The sequence below is a fragment of the Tasmannia lanceolata genome, unplaced genomic scaffold, assembly GCF_043159265.1.
Source record: "Tasmannia lanceolata isolate RefF3 unplaced genomic scaffold, GAP_Taslan_0.1 ptg000020l, whole genome shotgun sequence".
NCBI classification, from domain to species: domain Eukaryota; kingdom Viridiplantae; phylum Streptophyta; class Magnoliopsida; order Canellales; family Winteraceae; genus Tasmannia; species Tasmannia lanceolata.
In genome coordinates, this window is record NW_027518697.1 from 11,794,277 (window position 1) to 11,802,859 (window position 8,583).

The following is an 8,583-nucleotide window of genomic DNA, read 5'->3' on the forward strand; positions in this document are numbered from 1 at the left end:
ACTACATTTACACTCTATTATGTGTATTTACACTCTATTATGTGTTTCTTTTCCTTAAGATAAAGTCATTTTCGGGAAAGACAAATTAAAGGAGGAGAAATAGCAAGAAGGGGGCTAAAAATATCATTCACCTTCTTCAAAATGCCTTACAAACACCTTTACACAAACTCTCTCTTTCTCTCTTAATAATGTATGGAGTGGGCCCATCTTATTATGCTTAAGAGAGAGAAAGAGAGGGAGTGGAATAGATGTTCATCTCTTCTTTGTAGCTACCTAATTAGACCTGGAAAGGACTAGCTAGTTGAAGGTTTTCCTAATAGAATAAGAATATGTACTAGACTTGGAAAAAACCCTGTATAAGTCCAACCATAGAGAAGAGGAAGGCAATAGTGAGCGCAAGGGATGCCTCGAGTGAGTTTTAAACAGGGTTTCCTTTAGAATTACAAGTGGAGAAGAAGGGCTTGAGTGTTGATTTTCCAGTGGGTTAATTCCTTTGTACTATTTGTTTATTTTCAATAATAGAAATTCGTTGTTGTCTCGTGGATGCATGCATTGTTTTCTAATAACGTACATGATTTTTGTGAGCATATTTGCATCGTTGCGACCTTTCTACTACTTTTTGTCTAATCAGATCAATTTTTCCCCATCAAATTTTTCTATAAGATACTATTCGAGTTGTTAGATCGATCAAACCGGAGAGGATGACCGAAAAGTAAAAAGTTTGTTTTTGAAATTATCATTGGAAGCAGAATTCTGCAAATGAGGCATTTATCATCTAAATATGTTTCTTGATTTCCAAATCAAAGGTTGTTTCTATTGATTGATGTATAGAAAGAGAGTTTTCTACTCGTATTTCCAGGATTTTCCATCTTTGTGTTGGACAACCACATTGATAATATCTTTTAGACATGTGGGGTGGTAAAAAATGGCGAAAAATTAATGGCTTGACACACATAAAAATTTGAGATTGAAAAATTTTATGAACAAGACAACTTCACGCTTTGGCAGAGAAGAGTGCAGGATGTTCTAGTTTAACAATGCCTGGCTAAGACATTGGGGAGAAACGGTAGAAAGGCAAAAAAGATTGAAGATGCAGAGTGGAAGGATATCGAGAAGCATGGCTAAGGCATTGAAGGAAAATTATAGGAAGCCAAAAGATACAAGATGAGTGCGAGGACATCGAGTCAAAAGTGGTCACCCCAATTCGACTATGTCTAGTAGATAACATTATGTTCAACGTATGGAGGAAGAATCAAAACCTGAATTGTGGGAGAAGTTATAGAAGCCCTACATGTTGAAAACCTGAATTGTATGTGATAGTTGTGTGGGCTAAAGATGCAGGAAGGTCAAAAAAATTTAAAAATATGAATTTGTTAAAATAGGCTTGTGGGTCAATTCTAAAAGGCTGAGAAAAAGAAGAACAAGATGTGACCTTATTGCTTATTATTTTATAAGATGATTTGTAAGACAATCTAGTGACTACGCTACTATATATTGGGAGAGATCTAGTGAAGCTAGAAGAAGTAACAATAGTGCTCTTGTCAAATAAGATTAGGAGAAGGCCTAATCAAGATGGTGGTCATGAGCATGGATATGAGCATGGATTGATTTGATTGTTTAGAAAGAAAAAAAAATGATCGTTTAACAGGATCTTCAAGATAGGCAAGTCGAGATCTAGGGTTGACAGTAAAGGCATGCAATGTTATGTTGCAAGGGCTACAATTAAAACATGAGGGATTGTCCTAAATGAGCTGACAAGTTAAATGGTTAAGTTAAAAATAAGGGATTGGTAGTAACGAATGTCTAAAGATTTGGGGAGTATGCACAGTCTTCACAAGTAAAATCACTTCTCGAGATATTTGGATTCAAAATTCATGATGCTCTATTCATGATTGTTCTAGGATGGAATATTTTGATACATATCATGACATGATGTTAGGAGTTATATCTTTTGGTAACATGTCCACTTATAATGTCATAGGAATTGGGACAATGAAAATCAAAATATTCAGCAGAGTAGTTCGTATTTTATGTGTTGTAGCATATGTTCCACGGATGCAGAAGAATCTAATGTCTCTTGGTCGGTTACTTCAAGGGTTGTAGGTATTTAGCTACGACGGAGACATAAAATCACTCTTAGCTGCATGGTTTTGATGAATGAGATAATTGTGTCTAATTATATTGTTGGATAGGAATACAATAAAATGTGGTTTTCTTGATAACTGGATCAATAATTAGAAACAGAGTGGCAAGTGGATGCATAAAAAGATCTCCTTCTTGGTGCAAAAAAGAGTTTCTTTCTTCTTCTTCGTGTTTGTTTGTTTTTTTTTTTTTTTTTTTGTAGTTTGAAAACAAGCCAAGGTGAAAATTGTGGGGTTTTGGAGTCTTGTTTCCAAGTAAGAGGCGTGAGTTCATCCTAATTTGACAAGGACAGAGAGAGGAGTAGGTTAGGTGCTTGTCTCTTCTTTGTAGCTACATAGTTAGGCTAGGAAATGATTCCATGTTTGACTAGGAGATAAGTAGGTTGTAGGATTTCCTGTTTTAGGTTGGGAAATACATGTATAAGTCCAACCTTAGAGAAGAAGTAGACATCACAAGACAAAGGGGATTATCTCAAGTGGATTTTAGAGTTAGTGTTTTCTTAAGAATCACGAGTGGAGAGGAAGGGTTTAAGTGTTGGTTTTCCAGGGTGAGAAAGAAGGCTTGCAAGATAAGGATTGGGTTAATCTCTTGTAATATTTGATTATTTTCTTTATAGTAGAAGTTGTTTATTTTTGGGAAAATTATTAAAAAAATGTAAAGTTTTGTCGAAATTGTGAATAAAGGGTAATGATTTGAAAATTATGAAACAGATGTTGTCAGGTGAGAGAAGATGGCTTTTAGGACAAATATACTCCTCCTACCTCTTTTTCCCTCCACCTTTTTCACCTATCCCTATACACTTATTACCTTCCCTATACACTTATTACCTTCTCACCTACCACCTTCTTCTTCCTCAAGGCTTTTATAACGTGGAAAACTCTATGAGAGGGTTTTGAAGGTTGCATTTACCTCTTCTTCCTCAAGGATTCATGGAAGGTTTTTGAAACTTGCCATTGCCATTGTAGTTTTGGAAAAAAACTCCATTGCCAACGTTTCCAAGCTCCATTGCCATTGTAGTGTTGAAAAAAACTCAATTTGCAACGTGATAAAGCTCCATTGCCATTGTAGTTTTGGAAAAAAAGCCCATTGCCAACGTGATATAGCTTCATTGCCATTGTAGTTTGGAAAAAAATCTCCTTTGCTTATTTGGGTCATAAACATAGCTTCGGTTAGGTTTAACATCTTCTCTTCATGTTTTCATATTTTTTGGGCTTTGGTTTTTTTCACCCTATTTATGAGACTCTTTATTTGGTTGCCATGTTTATCTGGACCTCTCTCTATCTCTCTCTATGTATACGATCATGTTTGATTACATGTTAGAACCTAGTGGTTCCGGGGTATAAAATGTGGTTCCGTAGTGATTCTGGGGTAGAAAATGTGGTTCCCTAGTGGTTCTGAGGTATAAAATGTGGTTCTGTAGTGGTTCCAGGGTATAAAATGTGGTTCCCTAGTGGTTCCGGGGTATAAAATGTGGTTCCCTGGTTCCCTAGTGGTTCTGGGGTATAAAATGTGGTTCCCTAGTGGTTCCGGAGTATAAAATGTGGTTTCCTAGTTGTTCCGAGGTATAAAATGTGATTCACTAGTGGTTGTTGTGTATAAAATGTGGTTCCCTAGTGGTTCCGGGGTATAAAATGTGGTTCCCTAATGGTTCTAAGGTATAAAATGTTGTTCCCTAGTGGTTCCGGAGTAGAAATGTGGTTCCCTAGTGGTTCCAAGGTATAAAATGTGGTTCCCTAGTGGTTCCAAGGTATAAAATGTGGTTCCCTAGTGGTTCCGGGGTAAAAAATGTGGTTCCCTAGTGGTTCTGAGGTATAAAATGTGGTTCCCTAGTGGTTTCAGGGTATAAAATGTGGTTCCCTAGTAGTTCCGGGGTAGAAAATGTGGTTCCCTAGTGGTTCTGGGGTATAAAATGTGGTTCCCTAGTGGTTCCGGAGTAAAACCTGTGGTTCCCTAGTGGTTCCAGGATATAAAATGTGGTTCTCTAGTGGTTCTGGGGTATAAAATGTGGTTCTTTAGTGGTTCCGGGGTAGAAAATGTGGTTCCGGGGTAAAAAATGTGGTTCCGGAGTAGAAAATGTGGTTCCCTAGTGGTTCCGAGGTTTAAATTGTGGTTCCCTAGTGGTTCTGAGGTATAAAATGTGGTTCCGTAGTGATTCCGGGTATAAAATGTGGTTCCCTAGTGGTTCCGGGGTAGAAAATGTGGTTCCCTACTGGTTCCGGGACATAAAATGTGGTTCCCTAGTGGTTTTGGCGTATAAAATGTGGTTCGGTAGTGGTTTCGGGGTATAAAATATAGTTCCCTAGTGGTTCCGGCGTATAAAATGTGGTTCGGTAGTGGTTCTGGGTATAAAATGGGGTTCCCTGGTGGTTCCGAGGTATAAAATGTGGTTCCCTAGAGGTTCTGAGGTAGAAAATGTGGTTCCCTAGTGGTTCTGAGGTATTAAATGTGGTTCCGTAATGGTTCCGGGGTATAAAATATGGTTCCGTAGTGGTTCTGGGGTATAAAATGTGGTTCCCTAGTGGTTCGGGGTAGAAAATGTGGTTCCCTAGTGGTTCTGGGATATAAAATGTGGTTCTCTAGTGGTTACGGGGTAGAAAATGTGGTTCCCTAGTGGTTCTGGGGTATAAAATGTGATTCCCTAGTGGTTCCGAGGTATAAAATGTGGTTCCCTAGTGCTTACGAGGTATAAAATGTGGTTCCCTAGTGGTTCCGAGGTATAAAATATGGTTCCCTAGTGGTTCCGGCGTATAGAATATGGTTCCGAGGTATAAAATGTGATTCGGGGTATAAACTGTGGTTCCCTAGTGGTTCCGGGGTAGAAAATGTGATTCTCTAGTGGTTCCAGAGTAGAAAATGTGGTTCCATAGTAGTTCCGAGATATAAAATGTGGTTCCCTAGTGGTTCCGGGGTATAAAATGTGGTTCCCTAGTGGTTCCAGGGTAGAAAATGTGGTTCTCTAGTGGTTCCGAGGCATAAAATGTGGTTTGGTAGTGGTTCGAGGGTATAAAATGTGGTTCCCTGGTGGTTCCGAGGTATAAAATGTGGTTCCTTAGTGTTTCCGAGGTATAAAATGTGGTTCTGTAATGGTTTCGGGGTATAAAATGTGGTTTCATAGTGGTTCCGATGTATAAAATGTGGTTCCCTAGTGGTTCTGGAGTATAAAATGTGGTTCCCTAGTGGTTCTCGAGTAGAAAATGTGGTTCTCTAGTGGTTCCGGGGTATAAAATGTGGTTCCCTAGTGGTTCCGGGGTATAAAATGTGGTTCCCTAGTTGTTCTGAGGTATAAAACGTGGTTCCTAAGTGGTTCTGAGGTATAAAATGTGGTTCCCTAATGGTTCTGGGGTATTAAATGTGGTTCCTTAGTGGTTCTGGCATATAAAATGTGGTTCGGTAGTGGTTCCGGGGTCTAAAATGTGGTTCCCTAGTGATTTCGGAGTATAGAATGTGGTTCCCTAGTGGTTTTGAGGTAGAAAATGTGGTTCCATAGTGGTTCTGAGGTATAAAATGTGATTCCATAATGGTTCAGGGGTATAAAATGTCGTTCCATAATGGTTCTGTGGTATAAAATGTGGTTCCTTAGTGGTTCTGAGGTATAAAATGTGGTTACCTAGTGGTTCCTGGGTAGAAAATATGGTTCCCTAGTGGTTCCAGGGTATAAAATGTGGTTCCCTAGTTGTTCCGAGATATAAAATGTGGTTTCCTAGTGGTTCCAGGGTATAAAATGTGGTTCCCTAGTTGCGCCGAGGTATAAAATGTGGTTCTCTAGTGGTTTCGGGGTATAAAATGTGGTTCCCTAGTAGTTCCGGGGTATAAAATGTGGTTCCCTAGTGGTTCCGGGGTATAAAATCTGGTTCCCTAGTGGTTCTGAGGTATAAAATGTATTTCCCTGGTGGTTCCGAGGTAGAAAGTGTGTTTCCCTAGTGGTTCCGGGGTAGAAAATATGGTTCCCTAGTGGTTCCGGGGTATAAAATGTGGTTCCTATGCCGGGCCCGTACGGGCCGGGTTGACCTGCGGATCACCCGGATTTTTGCCGTATTTTTTAAGATGTTTTTGGAAAATGTTATCCGCACTACCGTATTTTGATGAGGACACTCCTCACTTTGCTAAAAGTATGGTATGGCCCGCACCATAGGATGATCCAAACCGTCCATTAGATGGGCCACAGTTTAAATAGGTTGTGCCCTAAAAAGCATTTCCATAGGTTGATCCTAACCCTCTGATAAGAATGTTAGAGGGTTGGTCCTAACCCTCTATAGATCGGAGGGTTAGGATCAACCTATGGAAATGATTTTTGGGACACAACCTATTTAGGTTGTGGCCCATCTAATGGACGCTTTGGATCATCCTATTGGGGGCCATACCGTACTTTTAATTAAGTGAGGAGTGCCTTCATCAAAATATAGTAGTGTGGGTAACATTTCCCTTTTTTGTATAGGAATTTGCTAGCCACCTTCGCCGATGCCACTTCTCGGCTTATGGCGCATCCTTTGATCCAAAGATTGGCATAAGTAATATGGGTGCAAAGGTGGCTAGCAATAACATAATTGCAAAAAGTAGTAATAATTACGAATTTGTGGCTGAAGTGCTAAGTTTTAAATGAAAAATTACGAAAGAAATGAAAGCAAAGTAGTAAAATTACGAAAAAAACACCAAAATGATGCACTAACATATGACAATTACCGAACTACAAAGTCCGAGTGTCTTCCGTCGAAAGTCCGAACGTTCGTTCGGAAGTCCGAACAAACATTCGGACTTCTGAATAGTACCAGTACTTTGGTTACGTATACTGGCTTCCATTTGGAAGTCCGAAGTTTTGTTCGGACTTCCGACGGAAGCCAGTAGAATAGGGATAATTTCAAAGATTTTTATTTTCAAATTGTGTAATAATTCCAAGGATAATAGGGATATACATTGTGATCTTAGTGTCATGCAGGCAACCATAAATTGAAGCTTGGTTTTGATGTTTTAGAATCCAAAAATGCAAAGAAAATGGATTTATCTTGAAAATGGGGAAAATAACAAAATTCAGTTTTAAGCTCAAAATTCATTTTCTTTGCATTTGGTAACACTATTTCGATAAGTTTATCATGAATACCAAACCCTGCTGTAAATGGCAACCTTCAAAACCCTTCCAAGGAGTTTTCCACGTTAGAAAAGTCTTGAAGAAGAAGATGGTGGTAGGTGAGAAGGTAATAAGTGCATAGGGATATGTGCAAAAAGGTGGAGAGAAAAAAGAGGTAGGAGGGGTATATTTGTCCTAAAAGCCATATTCTCTCACCTGACAACACATTTTTTATAAATTTCAAATCAATACCCTTTATTCACAATTTAGACAAAACTTTGCATTTTTTTATAATTTTCTTTAGTTTTTTTTGTTTGGGTGGCAAAAATGTAAAATATGGGGACGAACTCATCATTTCCTTCTTATCCGTAGGAACAAAAGTCGCATACCTTCCCGAGACACCGCGTAGCACATGGAACCCGTCTCTCCCGGTAATGGAAGAGCCACTTGTTGTCTGAATATTAATGTATACACGAGAGTGATAAATGGCAGAGGCGACTGGGACCCACATAAATCACAGGTCCCATGCAACTAGAAGGAATCAAAGGTGCAAGGGTTCAGCCTCGTGACTCGTCGATGCAAGGGTTCAGCCTCGTGACTCGTCCATTTATTTTTATAATGGAGCAACAATAAAAAGTTGAGAGAAAAAGGATCAACGCCCATCATTTTTCTACAAGTAGACTAACAAAAGATTTTGGAATTTGCAGAGGTGGGTTAAGATAAGATAATAAGAATGGTTTACGTTGCAAAATATTTGTGCTGATTAACAATCTTACATTATGATTAGTGTTGAGGATAAAATGGGCATCCCCCTGTCAGACACATGGCACTGAGCACGCTGATGGGACTAACCATCCATGTCACCATCCGCCTGAGACAGAAAGGGACCCCGTGTGCCAAGCCATCCCTTCGCCAATAAGGCCACTACATGTGGCCCATACAACAAAAGACAGTACAGGTGCTTTGCTCTCAACAAAAGTCCCCACGCTCAAGGATACAGGGATTCTCCTATTCCCCCACCTCCTTTCTATCTCTTCAACCTTGGAAATCCTAAGATAAGCTTACATTTTAGTCATTTACATCACTTGGTTTAACTGTGATATCATTTTCTGACTTGAGTGTCGGAGTGGCTTCCCGGAGCCAAAGCCTCGGAACCCCTAACGCTTTTTGTGTGAATGTAAGACGACATAGATTAAGACTCTACTAGCCCTCAGATCAAAGAACCGGATTTTGGCATCATCAGTTAGATTAGTGGCTCTTAAATGGACGACGAAGGTCTTGATAGGGGCACCAATATATTAAATTTGGGAAATGATATTTTCAAACCCATTTCTACCAATTTCCTTTGTTCGTCCTTTCTTGTAAATGACTGCATTTCC